Source organism: Sapajus apella, unplaced genomic scaffold, assembly GCF_009761245.1.
Source record: "Sapajus apella isolate SASKATOON/1434 unplaced genomic scaffold, GSC_monkey_1.0 scaffold76, whole genome shotgun sequence".
Classification (NCBI taxonomy): Eukaryota; Metazoa; Chordata; class Mammalia; order Primates; family Cebidae; genus Sapajus; species Sapajus apella.
In genome coordinates this window covers 5932329-5957199 of record NW_022437016.1, presented here as the reverse complement: position 1 = coordinate 5957199, position 24871 = coordinate 5932329, and the positions used below count along the sequence as shown (strand labels likewise).

General features: G+C 38.3%; 1 protein-coding gene and 1 long non-coding RNA gene across 3 annotated transcripts in view; both read left to right on the top strand.

Annotated features, from left to right (window-relative positions):
* MEGF9 (multiple EGF like domains 9) overlaps positions 1–24871 on the top strand; it is a 109028-nt gene that overhangs the window by 27268 nt on the left and 56889 nt on the right. The gene's annotated exons all lie outside the window — the stretch shown is intronic.
* Positions 1535–24071, top strand: LOC116532368. The gene is made up of 3 exons (XR_004260842.1): positions 1535–1558; positions 9965–9967; positions 22636–24071. It is a non-coding gene; the product is annotated as an uncharacterized LOC116532368 (long non-coding RNA).

Below are 24871 nucleotides of genomic sequence, written 5' to 3'. Positions count from 1 at the left end.
GCAATATATATTTACCGAATTAATGAATATATTCATGCCCTGGGAGGTACGTCTTTTTCTTTTTCATTTGATTTTGGTGCACTTGATCCAGCCTTGCTGCTAGTACTGTACTGTTTCTTTTCTTTCCTTCATTTTGCAGACTTTACATTTAGTTCTGCGTAGGGGCCATAATCTTGGCTACCCCAGGCAGAGATCCTGTTTGTCCATGTTGATTGGCTTAGGTAACCATATCATCATTTGAATCTGACCTTCACATCTCCTAAGTTGCCAAAAGAGAAGTCGTGTGTGTGTGTGTGTGTGTGTGTGTGTGTGTGTGTGTGTGTGTTGGGTAGGGGAGGAGAGAGGATGCATTCATAGAAAAGTCAGAAGCAAAACTTGTTCTTTTAAAACCTACATAGGACAAATAGATGTTTATTTCTTTTTTCTTTTTTTTTTTTTTTGAGACAGAGTCTTGCTCTGCCACCAGGCGCCAGGCTGGAGTGCAGTGGCGCCACCTCGGCTCACTGAAACCTCCCAGTTTCAAGCAATTCTCCTGCCTCAGCCTCCCGAGTAGCTGGGACTACAGGCGCACGCCACCACACCCAGCTAATTTTTGTATTTTTAGTAGAGACGGGGTTTCACCATGTTGGCCAGGATGGTCTTGATCTCTTGACCTCGTGATCCGCCCACCTCAGTCTCCCAAAGTGCTGGGATTAAAGGCGTGAGCCACCGTGCCCAGCTGCATAGATGTTTATTTCTGTAGTAAAAGGTTGAATATGATGATATTTGTTCATGAGAAATGCTAACCAAGGGGGAGAAACTTATTCTTCATTTTAAAAATTGTGAAATATATCAAGTTTTCTGAAAAGTATAAGAAGTAATATAGTGAACATCTCTTCTGTATACCTGCCTCCCAGCTTTGTCATATCTGAATTTTCTCCTGTATTTGCTTTGGATTGTTTTCATTTTTGAAATAAAGTATTAAATATGATCATCGTCTCCAGGTGTTCTTTTTTAAAATCTCTTTTTCTTCCTTCCCTACTCAGATGTAACTATTATCCTGAATTTGGTGCCATGCCTTTAAAAATGTTCACACATACACACACACGGTGTTGTTTTCATGTTTCATATTTTGCATAATGAACTCTTACCATGCATTTTTAAACATCATTTTTTGAGATTTATTTATATTGTTCATGTAATTCTACTTTATTGAGTTTGCTGTATAGTGTCCCACTGTATGAATAGTCCACAATTTTTCTTATTGATAGTCATTTGAGCTGATTTTCCTTTTTTTTTTTTTTTTTTTGAGACGGAGTCTCACTCTGTCACCAGGCTGGAGTGCAGTGGCAAGATATTGGCTTACTGCAGCCTCCACCTTCCAGGTTCAAGTGATTCTCCTGCCTCAGCCTCCCAAGTAGCTGGGACTATAGGCATGCACCACCACACCCAGCTAATTTTTTGTATTTTTAGTAGAGACAGGGTTTCACCATGTCGGCCAGGATGGTCTCAATCTCTTGACCTCGTGATTTGCCCGCCTAGGTGTCCCAAAGTGCTGAGATTACAGGTGTGAGCCACTGTGCCCGGCCGATTCTACATGTTTTGCTTTTTCAAGTAATGCTGCAATGAACAACATTGCACATATTTTCTTCTTCACCCATAGGAGAGTTTCCCTAGAGCAATGCTTCTCAATTAATGTGCATAGAAATTACCTGAATACCTTACTGTACTGCAGGTTCTGAATCAGTTGTTCTCAGGTGGGCCTGAGAATCTGTATTTCTCACAAATTCCCAGGTGATGCAGATCCATGGACCATACTTGGAGTTGCAAGGCACTGCTAGGTTGTAGAATATGCACATTGTTTTCTGAAGAGGTTATGCAAGTTTATATTTCAGCCAGGAATGTATTAGAGATTTGCTATTCCAGGAGTGGCCTCTTTTAGATGATTATATAAATCTGTAACCATTCTCTGCTTAAAATTGGATTTATTTTTTTTTTGAGGGAAAGCATTAAAACATACAGTAGAATCACTTCAGTGGATAGTTGGCTTAATTTCAGCATTTCTCAGGAATTGATCTAAATTAGATTATATATATATTTAACAAATTATTTTATTAAAAATTCACCTGTTTCTCTTTTGTTCAGATAGTCACTCTGTTTACCATGCCAATCAAGACAGGGCTTTGGCTATAAAATGAACCATCCCAGACAGTTGAAAGGGAAGGAAAACTGTGTGTCAAGTACTATGCTACATTGTTTCATTTAATACCCACCTTTGTACAGGTGAGGGAGCTGAGGCTCACAGGGAAGTGTTAGAGCCAATGTTTGGATTCTAGTTCACTTGAGTTTAAAGATTGGTATACTACTCCTAGCTTTAGTTATCTTTAAAAAGGAGGTAGTGATGGAGCAGATAATCATATCCTTAACTTCCAGCACGTTAAGATTCACTAGCCTCTAGTTAGGGAAGTAAGGAATGCCTGCCAGCTTACTGTATCATGATAGCTCCCTTTCTCCTTTTAAAATTATGGCTTAAACAAACAAGGCTTACCATTGTAACCATTTTTAAGTGTACAGTTTAAGTATATTCACATTGTTGTGAAACAGATTTCCAGAACTTTTTCATCTTGCAAATTTGAAACTCTGTATCCATTAAACAAAAATTTCTTCAACTCCCTTTCCCCTTTCTCCAAAGCCCTTGGTTACTTTACTATCATTCCGTTCTGTTTCTGTGAATTTGACTACTTTAGATACTTCATAAGTGGAATCATAGAGTATTTGTTGTTTTGTGACTAGTTTATTTCACTTAACACAGTGACCTCAAGGTTTCTCCATGTTGTAGCATGTGACAGAATTTCCTTCATTTTTAGGGCTGAATAATATTCCATTGTGTGTGTGTGTGTGTGTGTGTGTGTGTGTGTGTGTGTGTGTGTGTATGCCACATTTTTTTTTATCCATTTATCCATCAATAGACATTTGGGTTGCTTCCACCTCTTGAGTATTGTGAATAGTGCTGCTATGAACGTGGTTGTGCGTGTATCTCTTTGAGGCCCTGCTTTTAGTTCTTTTGGATATAAACCCATAAGTGAGATTGTTGGATCATATATGGTAGTTCTAGTTTTAATTTTTTGGTAAACTGCCATGCTGGTTTTCATAGTGGCTGTACCATTTTATAGTTCCACCAACACTGTAGTGATAGCTTTTAATGGTACAGAAAGTAGTGAATGGGATGTATGAAATAAGAAGCGAAGTAGAAAGAATTGTTAAATTCTGCTAGTATAGAAATAGATATCACTTAGCCGTAGTCTGTTTCCCTTAGATATTTTATCTAACATTGCCTGCTTCTCTAAGACTATTACTTCAGGAGGGGAGGAGGGAGCCAAATTCTTTCTTTTTTGATATATTATTGACCACTGGTCCCTGGGAATATCTAAGATTGTTAACATCTAAGCAATGATTAGAGGAAGGTTGAGGGTTGTGTTTTGTATTTTTCTCTGAAGGAGTGTGCAAGAGTATGATGTTGATGTGAAACATTATGATTAGCAGGTTAGGAGTATGTCAGGAACATGGAATGCAATTCTATATCTTCATTGCTTGCAGCCTTGAACAAAGTCTTTAACATCTTGGTGCTTCCAAAATTGCATTTAAAAAATGAAGCCTCCAAATCTGTTTTAGTATTGTGACTTCTGAACATCAGTTTTCTTTTGAGGATCTTAGAGTATGCATGACGTATATGTGTTGGCAAGGAGGTGGCTGAGTTCCACTAATGGTGTGTACAATAGCAGGAATGATCAGTGGAGTTAGAAGAGGGATTTCTTCTCTTCTATGCCCTTCTTTTTGAATATGACTCAAATGCTTAGTCATGATGATAAAGCAAAGAACTTCACAGCTTGCATTGTGGAACAGTGTTTATACTGTATAAGTGTTTGGTAATAGTGAAGTGTGGCCTGAGAGTGGAAAGAATTTGTCATCAAGTTTTGAGGAGTAAGAGGATTAGATAGGGCACACAAAGTAAGATAACCCCCTTTACTTCCAAAAGAAAAAACTAGTCATTTAAAAATGTCCTTTGTCATGACTCAAGTCTCAGCTGTTTTACTTGCTTCTTAACTGCAAATCTGTTAAACTTCTAGCACTGTAGACAAATAGGTACATTTTCTACCTTAGAGTGATTATTTATTCAGAAAGCAAGCAGACTTAATTTCAGTGTATAATAACAGCTAGACCCTACTTACTGTGCCATCTGTATGTTTGAAGAAGCAGCCTTTACTAATGACTCTGCCCAAATTCATATTCTCCTGTCAAATTGCTACAATAATTCATCAATAAACCTGTTTCCCCTAGTCTCCCTTCTCTAGTCCTTTCCTCACACTTCTCTGAAAGATGTTCATGACCATCTGACTTTGGGAAAATTAATTTCTCTGTGCCTCTATTTTCTTACTTTATCCTCTCTATGGCAAAGGTTGTAACTATCTTATAGTTTCCTTGTCAATTTTTTATTTTTATTTGTACCTGGATTTTATTTTATTTTTAATTTTTTTTCCTTGTGTGTGTTTTGTTTGTTTGTGTGTGTGTTTTTTTTTTTGAAGCAGGGTCTCGCTCCTGTTGCCCAGGCTGGAGTGCAGTGGCACAGTCATGGCTCACTGCAGCCTCAACTTCCCAGGCTTAGATGATTCTTCCACCTCAGGCTCCCGAGTAGCTGGGACTACAGGTGTGTGCTATCACACCTGGCTACTTTTTTGTATTTTTAGTAGAGACAAGGTTTCACCATGTTGCCCAGACTTCACATTGCCAGTTTTCACACTGCTATAAATAACTGCTTGAGACTGGGTAATTTATAAAGAAATGAGGTTTAATTGACTCACAGTTCCACATGCCTGGGGAGGCCTCAGGAAACTTACAAACATGGTGGAAGGTGAAGGGGAAGCAAAGACCTTCTTCACATGGTGGCAGGAAAGAGCTAGCAAGAGCAGGGAAAACTGTCTTATAAAACCATCAGATCTAGTGAGAACTCACTGTCACTGGAACAGCATGAGGAAAACCTCTCTTATGATCCAATCACCTCCCATCTGGTCCCTCCCTCAACACATGGAGATTATGAGGATTCCAATTCGAGATAAGATTTGGTTGGGGACACAGAGCCAAACCATTTCATTCCCTTTGGCATATGGCCAACTTTTTGGGTAAATAAGAATGAATTTTGAACTATGTAAACATGCATATTCCTGAGATTTCCTGAGACCTACACCAGAGATTTCTTTCAGTTGGTCTAGGATGGGACCCAGGAATGAATGTGTTACTGTGCTCTCCGGGTGATTTTGAGGCTGATGGTACTGGGACCTTCTTTGGAGAATCATTCCATGTAGGATGAAATGCAGACTCTTTAGACTGGAGTTCAGGGCCCTAATATACCTTTCTAATATGTATATTCTCCGGTTCCTCCCTATTAGTCTTTACTGCAACCATAACAAGTAAATTTTCTCTACTCACTCTTCCCCATATGCCCCATGTATTTTCCCAAAATAGTATGGCATAACTTTGTAAGCAAATATATATTTATTCCTAGTAATCTACAAAATACTCATTTAATAATATATGTAAGGGCCAGGTGCTGTGGCTCATGCCTGTAATCCCAGCAATTTGGAAGCTGAGGTGGGAGGATCACTTGGGCCCAGGAGTTTGAGACCAGCCTGGTTAACATAACAAGATCTCTTCTCTCCAAAAAATAGCATTAGCTGGGCATGGTGGCATGCTCCTGTAGTCCCAGCTACTGGAGAGGCTGAGGTGGGAGGATGGCCTGAGGCTGGGTGATCTACAGTGGACCATAATCATCCCACTGCACTCCAGCCTGGGTGACAGAGCAAGACCCTGTCTCAAATATGTGTGTGTGTGTGTGTGTGTGTGTGTGTGTGTGTGTAAAGATTGGTTGGGGATGAATGTGAAACTACGAAACATGGAACCAATCTTCCCTTTTTTGAGTATTGGTAAATAGTTCCTAGGTTATATCACTACACACTTTAGGATAGCATTTTTAAATTGACCTTTCATTTTGTTATCTTTGTACTAGTTTTTGCTGAATGAATTTTCCAGGCATTACAATGAACAAACAGTTCTAGCCTTTAAGTTGCTCAGCTGGCCTCTCTGTAAACAAAGACAGTAAAGCAAATCTGGTCCCAACCTCAGAAGCAATTGACAGTGTTTGAATTGAAGTTATTTTCTTTTTATGTTTTCTGTTATATTGCCTGTAAGATTAAGCCTTAGTTGGGCATTAATGAATTATTTGGGGTATTTTGAATTAATTAATAGACCTCTGATAATCCCTTTTTAAATTTTTGCAATCGGTAGTAACATCCAAGTATGCTACTTTGCCAAACAGATTGCTTATAATAAAAATGTAGGGTAGAGAAAGGCCACTATCATAGGGGTTTTTTTTGTTGTTGTTGCTTGTTGTTGTTGTTTTGTCTTGTATCTTCTAATTCTGGAAACATTCTTATAAGATTCATTACCCTAATTTTATGAAAAGTCTTTACAAAGAGGACATGAACTTTGAGATTGCAGAGCTATAAACAATGGATTCTGGTTTTCACCCAAGTCCGTTTGCTTCATAAGCTGATCTCCTTCTACTGTGGCCTGGAGCCAGATTTCAGGTTATTCAAATTCAGTTTCTGTGTTCGCTCTCCTTGCCTCTACCTCCCCTTGGACTCCGGATACTGTGATAATGCTGTAAATCAAAAAGTCCATGTAAATTCCAGAGCAGTTACCAAGATAATAGCAACTCTATATTAATAGCTATATGGTAACTAAGATAGAATACGCTTTCAAGCCTTACAGGCAGTATTTGGTTAATTCCTTTAGTATTAATACATTCTAAATTTGATAATGGCCTGACAGAATCAAATGCATTCTTGTCTTGTGCCATCCCTCCCCTAACCCCAGGCAATTCATCTCGCAGCAACAAAAGTGACTTCCTTTTGCTTAAGGAGAGGAGGCAAAGAGTAAAGAGGACTTTGTCTTGATTCTTGGATACCAGCTCAACTACAGTAGTATAGGGCATCAAGCAGAGCTGTGAGGCCTCCATTCCAGGACCTAGATCCTGGGCAACATTTCTAGATACACCCTGAACCAAAAGGGAATCTGCTGCCTTCAAGTCCTGGCAGCATTCATCACCTACTGGCTTCAGAGGTGACCCAGCACATTTCTAGCTATGGTGGCTATGGTGAAAGATTCCTTCTGTTTGAGAAAAGCAGAGGGAAAAGTAAAGGGGGCTTGGCACCTTAGGTACCAGCTCAGTTACATATATATATATATATATATATATATATTTTTTTTTTTTTTTTTTTTTTTTTTTTGAGACGGAGTTTCGCTCTTGTTACCCAGGCTGGAGTGCAATGGCACGATCTCGGCTCACCGCAACCTCCGCCTCCTGGGTTCAGGCAATTCTCCTGCCTCAGCCTCCTGAGTAGCTGGCATTACAGGCACGCGCCACCATGCCCAGCTAATTTTTTTGTATTTTTAGTAGAGACGGGGTTTCACCATGTTGACCAGGATGGTCTCGATCTCTTGACCTTGTGATCCACCCGCCTCGGCCTCCCAAAGTGCTGGGATTACAGGCTTGAGCCACCGCGCTCGGCCCAGCTCAGTTATAGTAGGATAGAGCAATAAATGGGCTCTTAGGGTCCCTAACTCTAGGCCTAGGCTCTTAGACAGCATTTCTGGACCTGCCCTTGGCCATAGGGGAGCCCGCCATCCTGAAAACAGAGTCCCAGGCCTGGCAGCAATCACCACAAGCTGACGGAAGAGCCCTTGGACTTTAAGTGAACATCGGCAGTGGCCTGGCAGAACCAGTGGTGGTGGTGGCCACAGGAAGAGGCTTCTGTGCCTGTGGAAAGCGGGGGAAGACTGAGAAGGACTTTGTATTGTGGTGCAAATGCCAGCTTAGTCACAGTAAAATATAACATCAGGTAAACTGCTAAGATTTTTAACTTCTATTCCTGACTCCCAGACAGCATCTCTGGATAACATCCAGGGTCTAGGGGAGCTTGCCGCCCTTAAGGGAAGGGGCTTAGGCGAGATGCAGTGCCGTGGTGGCTTCAGTTCTGACCCAGTGCAGTCCCAGTGGTGGTGGCCACAGGGCTGCATGTGTTACCACACCCTCAGTTTTAGGTGGCTCAGCACAGGAAAAGAGACTTCATTTGGGAGATAGTAAAGGTAAAGAATAAGAGTTTCTGCCTGGTAATCCACAGAATTCTTCCAGATCTTATCCAGGACCACCAATACAGACTTGTACAGCTTGTATAAGTCCGTAAAAACGTATACAGACTTATACAGCCTGTATAAGTCTGTAAAAACCACAGCATTGCTGCATTTGGGGCCCAAGTCGCTGTGAATACCTGGAGAGCCTTCCCAAGAAGGAGAGGCACACACAAGCCCAGACTGTGAGGACTACAGTAAATACCTAACTCTTTAATGCCTAGACACCAGTGAACATTCACAAACATCAACGCCATTCAGGAAAACATGACCTCATCAGATGAACTAATAAGACACCAGGGACCAATCCTGGAGAAACAGATATATGACCTTTCAAACAGAGAATTCAAAATAGCTGTTTTGAGGAAACTCAAAGAAATTCCAGATAAAACAGAGAAGTAATTCAGAATTCTGTTAGAGAAATTTAACATAAATCGAAATAAGTAAAAAGAATCAACAGAAATTTTAGAGTTGGAAATGTAGCTGACATGCTGAAGAATGCATCGGAATCTCTTGAGACAGAGTCTTACTGTTGCCCAGGCTGGAGTGCAGTGGCACAATCTCAGCTCGCTGCAACCTCCGCCTCCCAGGTTCAGGTGATTCTCCTGCTTCAGCCTCCTGAGTGGCTGGGATTACAAGCACTTGCCACCACACCTGGCTAATTTTTGTGTTTTTAGTAGAGACCGGGGTTTCACCATGTTGGCCAGGCTGGTCTCGAACTTCTCACTTCAGGTGATCTGCCCGCCTCAGCCTCCCAAAGTGCTGGAATTACAGACGTGAGCCATTGCACCGGCCAGAGTCTCTTAATAGTAGAATTGATCAAGCAGAAGAACTAGTGAACATGAAGACAGACTATTTAAAAATACAAAGTCAGACTGAATGCAGTGGCTTACACCTGTAATCCCCACACTTTGGGAGGCCAAGGCAGGTGTATCACTTCAGGCCAAGAGTTTGAGACCAGCCTGGCCAACATGGCAAAACCCCCTCTTTACTGAAATACAAAAAATTATCCAGATATGGTGGTGCACAAATGTAATCCCAGATATTTGGGAGGCTGAGACACGAGAATCGCTTGAACCCAGGAGGTGGAGGTAGCAGTGAGCTGAGATTGTGCCACTGCCTTCCAACCTAGACGACAGAGCTAGACTCTGTCTCAGAAAAACAAACAACCTCCCCCCACAAAAGTCAGACAATAATAAATGCTGGTGAGAATGCGGAGGAAAGGGAAATCTTGTATAGTATTGATGGGAGGATAAATTAGTACAACCACTATGGAGAGCAGTTTAGAGGTTCCTCAGTAAACTAAAAATAGAGCTACAATACAATCCATCAGTCTCACTGCTGGATATGTTCTCAAAAGAAAGGAAATCAGTATATCGAAGAGATATTTGCACTCCCATGTTGGTTGCAACACTGTTCATAATAGCCAAGATTTGGAAGCAACATAAGTATCCATCAGCAGACTAATGGATAAAGAAAATGTGTCATATATACACAATGGAGTACTATTCATCCATTAAAAAAAAAAATAAGATCCTGTCATTTGTTAACAAGATGGATGGAACTAGAGGTTATTATGTTAAGTGAAATAAGCCAGGCACAGAAAGTCAAATATTGCATATTCTCACTTATTTGTGGGATCTAAAAATCAAAACAATTGAACTCATGGAGATAGAGAATAGAAAGATGTTTGCCAGAGTCTGGGAAGGGTAGTCGGAGGGGGAGTAGAGGGAAGGGGGAGATGGTTAATGGGTACAAAAAATAAAATACACTCTCAAAACATAAGCAGTTAACTCTTAACAAATGGCAAAATTAGTTTTTTCAAAACTTTGAAAAATGTATACTAATGGAAAAGTGGTGGCACAAAAAGATAGGTGTTTTCCTGCGGTTCAAATAGCAGTTTGATAGTTTAGGATAGTCCATATCCTGAATGCTTGATCCCAAATTAGTACATTTCTTTTAGAGAGATACTTGAAATACTAATTAGCAGTATTGTTTTAGTTATGAGAGTGCATTTGAATAAAATAGATAAATACTAACTCATGATTGTGTCTTTGGCTTTGAACACATATGTTAAGTGTACCAGCTGAAAACAAATGCAAGGTATTGCCAATTGAGAATTTAGTTTGTAGCTTGGCCAACTGCTTCCCTCCTACCATACACCATTTGGTAATCGTTTGATTTTATGTCACTTGCTTACGGAAAAACCGATTGGAAAAAAAAAAGCCAGATGCAGTGGCTCTGGCCTATGAACCAGCAATTTGGAGGCTGAGGTGGGTGGATTGCTTGAGCACAGGAGTTCAAAACCAGCCTGGGCAACATGATGACACCCCGTCTCTATAAAAATTTTTTTAAAAAATTAGGCCGGCACAGTGGTGCACACCTGTAGTCCTAGGTACTTGGAAAGCTGAGGTGGGAGGATAACCTGAGGCAGAGCAGTTGAAGCTGCAGTGAGTTGTGATCACGCCACTGCACTGCAGCCTGGGCGTGCACGCACATGCACACACACACACACACACAAAGAAAAGAGAAAACACAACTGCATTTAATATTACTAGGTAGAATTTCTTCTTTTTGCCTCTTATCTCCTCCGCTTCTTTTAAAGGAAGAAGTGGTGGTGAGGTGAAGTGAAATGAGGAAGGGTATTGATGTAAGATAAACCTGGATGTGAATATTGTCTCAACCACTTGCCCGCTAACTCTGATCTTGGAAAAGCACTTAGCTTCTCTAAGTTTTAGTTTTCCTCTTAATAAAGTGAGACTTGCAGTCTCGTCTCTACCCTTGCAAGGTTGTTGTAAAGCTAAGTGTTGATGCAAGTAAAATGTGCAACGATGTCTGGGACATCGTAGGTCATAGTAAATGATAATTATTCTTTATTATAATTAGTAATAAGGCTTACCTAGGGATTAATATAAGCAGTTGTGTGAAACAGTTTGGTGTATTTTATCACAAGCTGTTGTGGAGGAAACCCAGAATTATATATATTATTAGCCAGATAAGATGTGACCTTTAATGGACAATCTCATGTAACTTAAAAATAGAAATCTCACTGAAGAGAGAATCAAGGGGAAAACCATTAGAAACAATAAGAGAATTCATCAAAATGCCTGTGTGGATATCCTAAAAAATCTAATTGATTACTAATATTGATTAGAATATACAATGGGGGCCGGGTGCGGTGGCTCAAGCATGTAATCCCAGCACTTTGGGAGGCCGAGGCGGGTGGATCACGAGGTCAAGAGATCGAGACCATCCTGGTCAACATGGTGAAACCCCGTCTCTACTAAAAATACAAAAAATTAGCTGGGCATGGTGGTGCATGCCTGTAATCCCAGCTACTCAGGAGAATTGCCTGAACCCAGGAGGCGGAGGTTGCGATGAGCCGAGATCGCGCCATTGCACTCCAGCCTGGGTAACATGAGTGAAACTCCATCTCAAAAAAAACAAAACAAAACAAAAAAAACAAAACAAAAAAAAAAAGAAAAGAAGATACAATGGGAAAAAAAAATCACACTTTTAACCACTACTGCCACCACCACCACTAATGATAAAAAGTTTAGGAATAATCTTAACAAGATATGTATGAAACTCATATACATATTTTTAAGTTATAAAATTTCATTGACATAAAAGAAGACTGAATAAGTAGAGACACATATCAGTGCTCATAGACAGGAAAATTGATTTTTTTTTTGTAGAGATGGGGCTTTGTCATGTTGCCTAGGCCGAACTTGTGGACTCAAATGATCTGCCTGCCTTGGCCTCCCAAAGTGCTGGGAATGCAGGCAAGAGCCACCGTGCCTGGCTGAAAATTGAATATTGTAAAGCTGCCAGTTCTTGATACATTAATTTTTAGGATAAGTGGAATTACTGGGGAAATTACAATAGGAATATTTTTGGAGGAAATATGGTAGTAAAGTTTAGGTGGAAACATAAATATGAACAACTAAAAAATGTAAAGAAGAATAATATATTAGTGGAACATATTATAAAGATGCAGATATTAAAAGTCTTTTGTATGCTGATGTAAGTCTTTTTTTTTTTTGAGACAGGATCTCAAAATGCCTATGTGGATATCCAGAATGCCTGTGTGGATATCTGTTGCCCAGGCTGGAGTAAAGTGGCATGCTCATGGGTCACAGCAGCCTTGACCTCCCAGGCTTAAGTCATCCTCTCACTTTAGCCTCCTAAATAGCTAGAACCGCAGGTTTGAGCCACCATGCTCAAGTAATTTTTTAAATTTTTTAATTTGGAAAGATGGGGTTTCACTATGTTGCCCAGGCTACTATTTAACTCCTGGGCTCAAGTGATCCTCCTGCCTTGGCCACACAAAGTGCTGGGATTACAGGTGTGACCCACTGCATCCAGCCAGACTAGATCAACTTAATAGATTAGACATAGATTCTGACATGTAAAAATATTCCCATATATGATGTAAAAAGGACCACAGTTTGTTTAGCCATTCACCAGTCGAAGGACATTTGGGTTATTTCCAATGTTTGGTGATTACAAATAAAGCTGCCGTAAACATTCAATTACACCTATGTGTGAACTCAGTTTTCATTTATCTTGGGTAGATACCTGGGAGCAGAGTTATTGGGTCATATGGTAGGGATACATTTAACTTTATAAGAAACTGCTGGCCCGGTGTGGTGGCTCACGCCTGTAATCCTAGCACTTTGAGAGGCTAAGGAGGGAGGATCACTTGAAGCCAGGAGTTTCAGAGCAGCCTGGGCAAGATAGCAAGACCCCTGTCTCTGCACAAAATTTAAAAATTAGCCAAGCATGATGGTGTGTGCCTGTAGCCCTACTTCTCAGGAGGCTGAAGCAGGAAGATTCCCTGAGCTCAGGTGTTTGAGGTTACAGTGAGCTATGGTTATACCATTGCACTCCAGCCAGGGTGACAAAGTGAGACCCTGTCTCTTAAAAAAAAGAAAAAGAAGAAAAAAAGAAACTGCTAAATTATTTTTCAAGAATTCCCATCAACAATATACTAGAGTTCTAATTCCTCAGCATTGTGGTATTTGGTATTGCCAGTTTCTTGAAATTTACCATTCTTTATTATTATTATACTTTAAGTTTTGGGGTACATGTGCAGATTGTGCAGGATTGTAACATAGGTATACACATGCCATGGTGGTTTGCTGCATCCATTCCCCCATCATCTATGTTAGGTATTTCTCCTACACCTATGTCCTGAATGGTTTTGCATAGATTTTCTCCTAGGGTTTTTATGGTGTTAGATCTTATGTTTAAATCTTTAATCCATCTGGAGTTAATTTTTGTATAAGGTGTAAGGAAGGGGTCCAGTTTCAGCTTTCTGCGGATGGCTAGCCAGTTTTCCCAGCGCCATTTATTAAATAGAGAATCCTTTCCCCTTTGCTTGTTTTTGTCAGTTTTGTCAAAGATCAGATGGTTGTAGATGTGTGACATTACTTCTGAGGCCTCTGTTCTGTTCCATTGGTCTATATCTCTGTTTTGGTACCAGTACCAAGCTGTTTTGATTACTGTAGCCTTGTAGTATAGTTTGAAGTCAGGTAGTGTGATGCCTCCAGCTTTGTTCTTTTTGCTTAGGATTGTCTGGGCTATGCAGGCTCTCTTTTGTTTCCATATGAAGTTTAAGGTGTTTTTTTTCCAGTTCTGTGAAGAAGGTCAATGGTAGCTTGATGGGGATAGCACTGAATCTATAAATTACTTTGGGCAGTATGGCCATTTTCACAATACTGATTCTTCCTAACCATGAGCATGGAATGTTTTTCCATCTGTTTGTGTCCTCTCTTATTTCCTTGAGCAGTGGTTTGTAGTTCTTCTTGATGAGGTCCTTCATATCCCTTGTTAGTTTTATTTCTAGGTATTTTATTCTCTTTGTAGCAGTTGTGAATGGGAGTTCGCTCATGATTTGGCTGTCTGTTACTCTGTTATTGTTGTATAGGAATGCTTGTGATTTTTGCACATTGATTTTGTATCCTAAGACTTTGCTGAAGTTGCTTATCAGCTTAAGGAGATTTTGGGCTGAGACAATGGGGTCTTCTAAATATACAATCACGTCATCTGCAAATAGAGACTTCCTCTTTTCCTAATTGAATACCTTTTATTTCTTTTTCTTGCCTGATTGCTTTGGCCAGAACTTGCAATACTATGTTGAATATTAGATGTGTGGTAGTATGTCATTTTGGTTTTAATTTGTATTTTCCTAATAAAGACACTGAGTACCTTTTCAAGTGTTTATTTGTTATATATATATATATTTGGTGAAGTTTCCAGATCTTTTCTCCATTTTAAATGGCATTGTTTATTTCCTTATTGTTGAATTTTGAGAGTTCATTATATATTCTTGATGCAAGTGCTTTGACAGAAATGTGATTTGCAAGTATTTTCTTAGTATATGGCTGTGTTTTTATTCTCGTAGCAGTCTTTTGAATAACAAAGTATTTCATTTTAATAAAGTCCAACTTGTAAATTTTTCTTTTATGGATTTCACTTTCGGTGTTTTATTTGTAAGTTCTTTGCCTGATGCAAGGTCAATCATATTTTCTCCTGTGGTTTCTTCTAGAAGTGTCATAGGTTTACATTTTCCATTTAGGGCTATGATCCACATTGAGTCCATTTTTTTTTTTTTTTTGAGACAGAGTGTCATTCCATCATCCAGGCTGGAGTGCAGTGGTGTGATTTCCGCCCACTGCAGCCTCCATCCCCTAAGTGCAAGCAATTCTCCTGTCGCAGCCTCCCAAGTAGCTGGGACTACAGGTGCCTGCCACTTCACCTTGTTGGTCAGGCTGGTCTCCGACTCCTGACCTCTGGTGAACACCTGCTTCAGCCTCCCGAAGTGTTGGGATTACAGGTGTGAGCCACCACATCTCATCAAGTTAATTTTTATGTAAGATGTGAGTTTATGTCGTTTTAATATTTTGTTTGCAGATGTCCAACTGTACCAAGACCATTTATTTTTTAAAAAAAGCATCCTTTCTCCATTGAATTGCCTTTTTATCTTAACAAAAATTAAATTTGTTAGGTATTTCTGAGTGTTTATTTCTGGGCTCTCTTCTGTTTGATTGGTCTTTGTGTCTGTTTTTTTCTTTTTTCTTTTTGCCAATAATACAGTGTCTTGATTACTATAGTTTTATAGTAGGTATTGAAATCAATTATAGTGAGTCCTCCAGCTTTGTTCTTATTTGGCTATTGAGGTTTCTTTGCTTTTTCATATATATTTAAGATTGAGATTCAATTTGTTAATATCTACAAAAAATCCTTCTGGGATTTTGATTGGGATTTATTAAATCTATAGATCTAATTGTTTACATTACATGTCTCTATATTTTTAGGTCTTTTGTTTCTTTTATTATATTTTGTAGTTTTTAACATAAAGGTCATACACATGTTAATTTTGTACGTAAAATTACTCCAAAAATATCCTCCTGGTCTCTCTTGGGCTTACTCTGGCTGTATTGGTAGATTGGCTACAGCTGGAGGATCTAAAATGGCATCACACATATGTTTGGGGATGACTGGAGTAGCTGAGACTTGCCTCTTCATAGATTCATTGGGAACCCTAATGATCTGCCATGTGGAAGTGGAAGGATAAGGAGAGAACTTGATCATAGTAAAATCCTCAATAAATGCTCATTGATTTATCCAATGACATGGAAACCAAAGAAAGAGTTTCAGAAAGGAAGGGGTATCAGTATGTCAAATGCTGCAAATGGTTAAGCAGAATATAGCCTGAGAAGACTCTTGTTTTGTTTTGGGTTAGTAACTTTTGAGAAAGCATTTTTAATAGAGTTTAGAAAAGATCACAGAGCATTAAGAAGAAAACATGTGGTGAAAAAAAGGAGGCAGTCTGTATTTTTGCTTGAGAAATTTTATTTAGAAAATAAATGCTAGTTAAATGGAACAGGAGACTAAACAGAATTGTGAGAGACACATTGCATATTTGAAGGTAAATTCTGTAAAAAGTGAAAGATTGAAAAGGCTGAAGGAGGTGGACAGTGGGAGTGGGCAGAGTAGAGTCCTGGAAAGAGCTCTGGGAGAGGATGTGATAAAGGGCACAATTGGAAGGATTGTTTGGTCTTGGAAGGAGCTGGCTAGCCTGGAACTGGAGGGAAGGTTAAGTTGTTGGGAAAAGGGAGGAAGAGAGAAAAAGAAATAAGGTCTCAGGTTCCATGAAGTTGGAATCATTTGCTGGTTGTACAATGGGATGGAAGACCTAAAGAGCAGCTTGGAATAGCCAATGCCGGCAATGGATATGGAAACAGTAAGATAAATCTAAGAATTTAGAAGCAGTTCTAGGGACTTAGTGAAAGTAAAACCTTTAACAGGCCAGGTCTTTATATTGTAACTTTCTCTAGCAATGCTCTAGGAACATGGGAGAGGATACATAGTGGAAGATACAAAGAACTTTTGGAGGCTGGGCACAGTGGCTCACAGCTATAATTCCAGCACTTTGGGAGGTTGAGGCAGGCAGATCATTTGAGGTCAGGAGTTTGAGACCAGCCTGCCCAACATGGTGAAACCCCGTCTCTACTAAAGATACAAAAATTAGCTGGCATGGTGGTGCATGCCTGTAGTCCCAGCTACTCGGGAGGCTGAGACAGGAGAATTGCTTGAACCTGGGAGGCAGGGGTTGCAGCAAGCTGAGATTGTACCATGGCACTCCAGCCTGGGCAACAGAGTGAGACTCCTTCTCAAAAAAAAAAACAAAAACACCTGAAAAAAACTTAGAGAATAAGGTGTTCAGAATGCTAATAAGGAAAGTATTTTAGTACATGATCCTATATATTAAATATTTTTCTATAATCTAGACTAGACTTCTTTCTTTCTTCTACCTTTTTTATGACTTCAGGAAACTTGTTGAATTATTCCAATTCTGTGTTAAAAGAAAGTCCCTTCTGCCAGAAAATTGTAAAAAGCTATAGTTTAACCAAGTCTAATTCCTAATTTTCCCCACTCCGTTACTTTAGAGCATTTATTGTCACATCTCGTTTCTGATATTAATTTCTGAGAACATTTTCTACATTTCAAGAAAAGTGGGACATCTGGGGAGATAACAGTAAATATCCTATTCTTATACTGTCACATTTTTTATCTCACTTCATCCTCAGAAATAACAGTATTAAATATATTTGCTGTCATTTTGCCTTATGTATTTTGAGACTATATTATTAGACATATATCTAATTTAGAACTATATATTTTAAATGAATTGTGCATTTTGTTATTATATAGTGACCAGACCTCTTGTCCTCTTATAATGCTTTTTTTTTTTTTTTTTTCCTAAACATCTATTTTATCTCATATTAATTAATATAACTATCTATATGAGTTTTCTTTTGGGCGTTATTTACCTGGTTTATCTTTTTCCATTCAGTTACTTTCAACCTTTATGTATAATTCTGTTTCATGTCTTTTATAACCTGTTTGTAGCTAGATTTTGTGGGGTTTTATTGAATCTTGAAGATCTTTGTCTTTTAAATTGACCAGTTCTAATTTTATTTTATAAAATGGAATCAAAGTTGAACGGATATTTGTAGCTATTTATTGATCACTACTGTGCTAAGGCACTATGAGAACTTTGGAGAACTATGAGAAAATTTTCCATCATTGAGCAATTTAAAACCCATGATTTTCCCTTAAAACATAACATATACATTCAAAATTTTCAAAGGAAATTGCCTTCTGATTTACTTATTAGTATTACTAGATACACCAGTGGCTCAATTAAAAAAAAGTTTTTGTAAACCAAAAACAATATATTTCACCATATGTAATTTGACCTTTAATTATTTTTCATGATAGATGAAAAGAATTATCTACATTTTATACATTGAGACACTGAAACTCCAAACAGACTCAATGAAGGTCCTAGAGCTGATTAATTAGCAGCAAAGTTGGATTTTAAGGTGGTCTGGGTCTCTCTGATTGTTTGGCTTCTCAGAGTGAAAAGACATGGACTTTGGAGTTAACTCAGTTTGGGTTTTAATCTCTTCTCCAGTACTGGTTACTTGTATGATTTGTTTCATCTATCTGAAACTCAGATTCCTCGCTTAAGGTACCTGCATCACAGGACTGTGGTGAACACTAAAGGAGACCATTTGTGTACAGTTCTAGTGTGATGTCTGATATATGTGTAGTATATGCTTAATAGCTGGTAATATCATCTTTGTTATTAGTAGTAAAAACTAGCCTTTACAACCTTTTCCAGAACATGTCATCTTGTCTCATTAATTAGATGAATTATCTTTGAATTGTGGAAAACTGGTAGAGAGCCAGGGACAAGCACTAACAACATGGTTTTTAAATATGGGACGGAAAATTTTCTACAAAACCTGGGTTATGTTGCTCCGTTTATTTCATATGTCTACCATAAAGCTGAAGAAATGTTTTGCTCTAGTAAATTGTTACTGGGAATTTTAATTGATACATTTTTATTTTGGAACAAAGGTTAAAGCTTTTCTTGAAAAGTAATGGCTTTAATACTGCACATCTCTACAAAGTCTGATTTAACTAAAGAAATTCATCAGCTTTAATATTAAGTTTCCTAGGTTTTCAAAGATTTGTGGCCACACCTTGGCATAATATAAATGTGAAATGTAATTTGAGTATTAATGTTACTCTAGAGTAAAACTCTGCCTCTCAAAACAAAAACTCTCATGTTGATAATTCCTTTTCCCTAGAATTAGGCTTTTCTGAGATTCCTTTTCTTCAAACCTAAAACATGAAATATGGTCCTAATAAAAAGTACATTTTGAAATACACTATATACTTAGGAAATCAGGCCTGTAGTCAAGATAATATAGTTTGTTGGTTTTTGGGGTTTGTTTGTTTTGAAGATAGGGCCTTGCTCTGTCACCTGGATTGGAGTGCAGTGGCACCATCTTATCTCACTGCAACTTCTGCCTCCTGGGTTCAAGCAGTTCTCCTGTCTCAGCCTCCAGAGTAGCTGGGATGACAGGTGCATGCCACCATGCCCGACTAATTTTTATATTTTCGGTAGAGAAGGGATTTTGCCATGTTGGCCAGGCTGGTCTTGAATTCCTGACCTCCAGTGATCTGCCCGCCTTAGCCTCGCAAAGTGCTGAGATTACAGGTGTGAGCCACTGCATCCAGCCAGTTTGTTGGTTTTTTTAAAAGAATCATTTGATGTACATGCAGAGGTTTGAATTGTGTATTCCTACTCTTGATTTTGACAATCATTTTTTCTTTTCTTTTCAATTTGAAAATCAGGAAAGATGTAATTTTCGTGGATCCAATCCTGTGCTTGTGAAAATGGGTGAAGTTCTATGTTGGATAGATTAGATAGATTGAAAGGTATATTTACATGCATTTTCCTGGTCTCTATTTAAACAGAGTAGGGTTTTTAATGATGACTCTCAAAAGGAAACAAACAATTGCATGTGGAAAAAGCATAGTGATCCTAGACATCTTTATCTTTCATTTTTTTCCTCTTCTCCTTCATTGTACATAGGAGCAGTTGCAACCTAATACTTAAGTTGGAGCCAAAGGGAAAAGAAAAGATTGTACTTCTTTTAAGTGAAATAGTATTTTAAATACTAAAATGTTCCACAACTCCTTATGCAATAATTAGCTGAAGCATTAATCACTTCCTGCTATTGTAAGTGTAACAGTCACTTTGAAAAAGCCTTAATCATTAGTTGGGTCCCCTGTGGACTTCAGTGCCACAGCTCAGTTGAAACAGTTGCTTATGGGACACAAAGGCATCCTTCTAGCAAAATTTTAAAAATTGAGTCTAGTAAAACGTCGTTGCTTAAATTTTTTTTTGCATATTTAAAAATTTATATATAAAGAAATTTATTCATTTGATGTGCAGTAGTTCTATTAGTTTTGATATGTACATAATCAAGATACAAAATGGTTTCATTACTCCCTCAAAATTCCCCTGCATTGCTGCTATGCAGCCATAAAAAAGAATGAAATCCTGTTATTTGTGGAAATATGGATGAAGCTGGAGGTTATGTTAACTAAAATAAGGCACAGAAAGATAAATACTGCATGTTCTTACTCATATGTGTGAGATAAAAAAAATTTCGAACTCATGGAAGTAAAGAGTAGAACTGTAGGTATTAGAAGCCATGAAGAGTAGGTGAGAAGGAAGGATGGGAAGCGATTCGTTAATGTATACAAAATTATAGCTGGATAGTACTAAATGAGTACTGGTGTTCTGTAGCACAATAGGGTGAATATGATTAGCTGTAATTTATGTTTTCAAAAAGTTAGAAGAGAGAATTTTGAATATTTACAGTACAATGAAACGATCAGTGTCTGAGGTAATGGGTATGCTATTTAGTCTGATTTGATCATTACACATTGCATGCATGTATTGAACTATCACTCTGTGGTGGAGTGTGGTGGCTCACACCTATAATCCTAGCACTTTAGGAGGCCGAGACAGGTGGAGTGCCTGAGCTCAGGAGTTCGAGACCAGCCTGGGCAACACGGTGAAGCCCCGTCTCTACTAAAATTCAAGAAATTAGCTGGACATGGCAGCATGCACCTGTAATCTCAGCTACTCAGGAGGCTGAGGCTATTTACTAGAACCCGGGAGGCGGAGGCTGCAGTGAGCTGAGATTGCGCCCCTGCACTCCAGCCTGGGCAGCAGAGTGAGACTGTCTCTTAAAAAAAAAAAAAAAAGAAATATCACTCTGTATTGCACAAATAGGTATTCCGTGTTAACAATAAAAGGAGGAAAAAAACAAGAGTGAAATTGTTGAATTAATGCAAAGGAGTCAGAAATTGAGTTTTGGAAAGGTATTTATGCAATTTTGCAAAAGGCTATATAGATGAAATTTCAGTTTGTCTTCCTGAACCAGATTCCTGTGAGTGCTCTGTATTAGTTATAGCTACAAGTAGTTTTCCAGTATCTGTGTTTAAATGCAATAATTTTGTAATCATTTTAGTTTAGCAACAGTATTGTTGTCAGTGTAACATTTCTTTGTTCTAGGAGATTTGCATCATGACTGAGGACATAGTTTTTTCATTTTGTTATGCAAATTTTCATTTTACTGTTTTTATGTTTTTTTATCTTTAAAGTTTAACACGCAATTGTACCAAACTGAGCATTACAGTTAATTTTAGCACTCAGAAAGGACTTCAAAAAGAGACATACAGAGAGAGGACACATTCATTAGGACATACAGTCACAATTAGTATTTTTCAAAAACTGCTATCATTAATGCAAACAAGCTGAATACCAGCACACACCAAATATTCTTTATGAGATGATTAAAAGTTGGATGAAGAGGGAGTCTACCAGGTATATGAGAGGCCTAGAAAAGGTCTTCAGTATGTTCAAGTAGATAATCTCTTACCAGGGCAAATGTTTGTGGACAAAGGGCAGGGCAGGTAGGGGTAGGTGGCAGGGGAACTTAGGGGATTTGTAAACAAAATACTCTCTTTCTTTTAGTGCTAAAATTTTTTCATCTCTTGGCTTTTGGAATGTTTGAAAAAGTGCAGCATTTTATTTTCTCTGGGACTTTATATTTCTATTTTCAAATACTTAAAGCAGTTTGGCACAGATTTTAGTTTCTTATTCTTCTTCAGGGTGAAAATCACTATATTTTATTGTTCTTCAGAAGCCAGACAACAAAAGGAAAAAATGTTGCCAGATTATGCTCTCTCTGAGAACATTTACATTACCCTTCTCTATTTCTCTACAGAGTTTTATAAAGAATTAAAGGGCATGAAAGGAAACCTGCCACTCACATGACAAAGAGTTTATTCCATATTTACTTTTAAGCAATTGAGTGAGCTTTTTGGCATCTTATTCACACTTGTCTGTAATTAGCGTTTGGTGTCCTCTTCATATTGTTTCATTCCTATTAACATCGACACTGGTGACTTGCCATTAATCATGTTGCAGACTCCTTTGTGCTACTTGGGTGTCTAAGATTCTAACTCATTGAAAAGTCAGCACTTTCTCTTGTCTTTGGTCCTTCGCATTGCTTCTATCAATTGAAACTTCCTTCTTTTTTCATATTGCCAGCTTTTTTTTTTTTTTTTTTTTTTGAGACAGAGTCTCTCTCTGTTGCCAGGCCGGAGTACAGTGGCGCAATCTCGGCTCACTGCAACCTCCGCCTCTTGGGTTCAAGCAATTCTCCTGCCTCAGCCTCCCGAGTAGCTGGGACTACAGGTGCCTGCCACTACATCCAGCTAATTTTTGTATTTTTGGTAGAGATGAGGTTTCACTATATTGGCCAGAATGGTCTCGATCCCTTGATCCGCCCGCCTCATCCTCCCAAAGTGCTGACTGAGATTACAGAGGTAAGGCACCGTGCCTGGCCCAGTACCAAGGATGAATAATAAAGAAATGTTCATTTTTCATCTTCTCTGAACATACATCCTAAATCCTTCTGTTTTTACCACTGTATTTTTAGGCACATATATTGTTAATGAGTGGAGCCTAGTATGAATAGAATATCCTCTTATTGTCTGCTTGGATGACCCACAACATGGATTTCTGCATAACAGGACACTAATTCTGTTTTCCAGACATTATTAAAAGCTGCTATGGTACTAAACCCATTATCAGCCTTTTAGATTTTATCCTCAGGGTATAATGAAGCTGTGGCCTGTTAATCTAACATCTGAATTGCATTTATTATTTTATCTGATATCACTTTCTACTTTTTTCCAGCTGTTGTATTAATTATCGCAGTATTCCAAACCACTTCCAGCTTAAGTATTGGGGCTGAGTGTTAGAGGTCCTATTATCATGCCCTGTTTACAGAAGAAAAAATGAAGGCACACAGAGGTTAATTAACTTGCCTAAGGTGATAAAGTTAGCGAGAGAGCAGGATTTAAATCTTAGCCATCTACTTCTACAATCTGTGCTCTAACTGCTTTGCCTTACTGCCTCTTCAAACTGTTGTCATTTGAGAGGTTTAGGTAGTAGCTATTCTTACTGATTCATAATAGGGGCAGTACAGTTAGAGTTAATGGAGAAGTGAGTTTCAGTTGATTCTTAAAATAGAGAATAGGTTTAAATATATGAAAAAGAGCATTCCAAGATACACAGAATAAGCAAAGGTTCAGAGACAAGACTAACCAGAGTATGTTCAGGGAATAACGAAGATATTAGACTGACTATAGAAATAATAACTAGTGAACTTGGTTAGTATTGAAAGTTTATCCATTAGAACTTAACTGGGAAAAATATTAAGTGTTTATATCTGAGTTCTTAGATTCAATTGAATTCTTTAAAAAATATTGCTAATCTTACTCCTTGGGAACACTGACTCAGTTTTCAGATGGAAATTTCTTAGTAAGGAAATAATAAAATTCATAGTATTTATTATAGATTTTTTTTTTTTTAGTATTTTCATTTTTTCTTGAGCTAGTTCTGCTGACACCAACATAATTTGATTAGTTTAACTTGTGATAAAATAGATCCAGCAGGAGGAGTTGGATATAAGTTGAATTTCTGCCAGATTTCAGAAGAAAAATGTTATTTTAAGTGTTCTGGTCATTTCTGGTGGAGTGAAGGTCTTGTCATGAAGTTGTCATTGGCAGGTTTACAGACCACTGAACGTGGCTTTGTTATTTACAAAAACCACAACACACATATACAAAAAGTAGATATGTGAAAACATGTAACTCCGTCAAAGAAATGTCATGCTTATATAGCCTAGTGAAAATAAGAATCTTGATTGTAATGGGAAGCTGGTTCCTTTCCTAAGCTTGAGGCTGAAGAAATCTGAACTTTCCTTTGGGTTTTGTAACTAATTTACCACCCAAGTTTGAAACAGACATAAAATAAATAAGCTGTCAATATTTATTTATTTATTTTACTTTATTTATTTATTTATTTTTTGAGACAGGTCTCACTGTGTCACCCAGGCTGGGGTGCAGTGGCAAGATCTTCGCTCACTGTAACCTCAGCCTCCCAGGCTCAGGTGATCCTCCCACCTCAGCCTCCAGAGTAGCCAGGACTACAGGTGCATGCCACGCCACCCAGCTAATTTTTGTATTTTTTTTGTAGAGGTGGGCAACCATGTTGCCCAGGCTGATCTCAAACTCCTAAGCTCAAGCAATCTGCCTACCTTGGCCTCCCAAAGTGCTAGGATTACAGGCATGAGCCACTACACCTGGCCTATTTATTTGTTATTTGTTATCTTTACGAACTAGAAGAGCTCTGAAGAGCAGGGAAATGGTGATACCAAAGGTTAGGAACTGCAGAAGTGTGGGAGGTATAGATTTGGCCAAGTGGGAATTTCTTTGAGCAATCTTTTATTTTGACTTGTGTGAATAAATAAGCTTCTTGTAATTATATAAAGAATTTTGAAGCTTAATTTCCTTTTCTAGAATAGAGACACAAACCCCTTTATAGCTTTCTATGTAAGACTCTGGATTTGCAGTTGTCTCATAGCTTTTTGAAATAATCAGAAATAATATTAAAGACTTTTTTTTCCAAGCTAAACTTTATTGGTACAGTGCCATTTTATATAGTGCCTTACCTATTTAGAACTATAATTTGTACCATAAATTTCTCAGGACCTTTTAAGGGTAGGATCATAGCTCTTTTCGATTGGTACCTATTGCTAGAATAAATATGTTAATGCAAAGTCATCTGTGAATACTGTATCAAACTATGTTGATAACACTTTCCTTTTGATAAAATGAATAGAAGCAGTAGCAA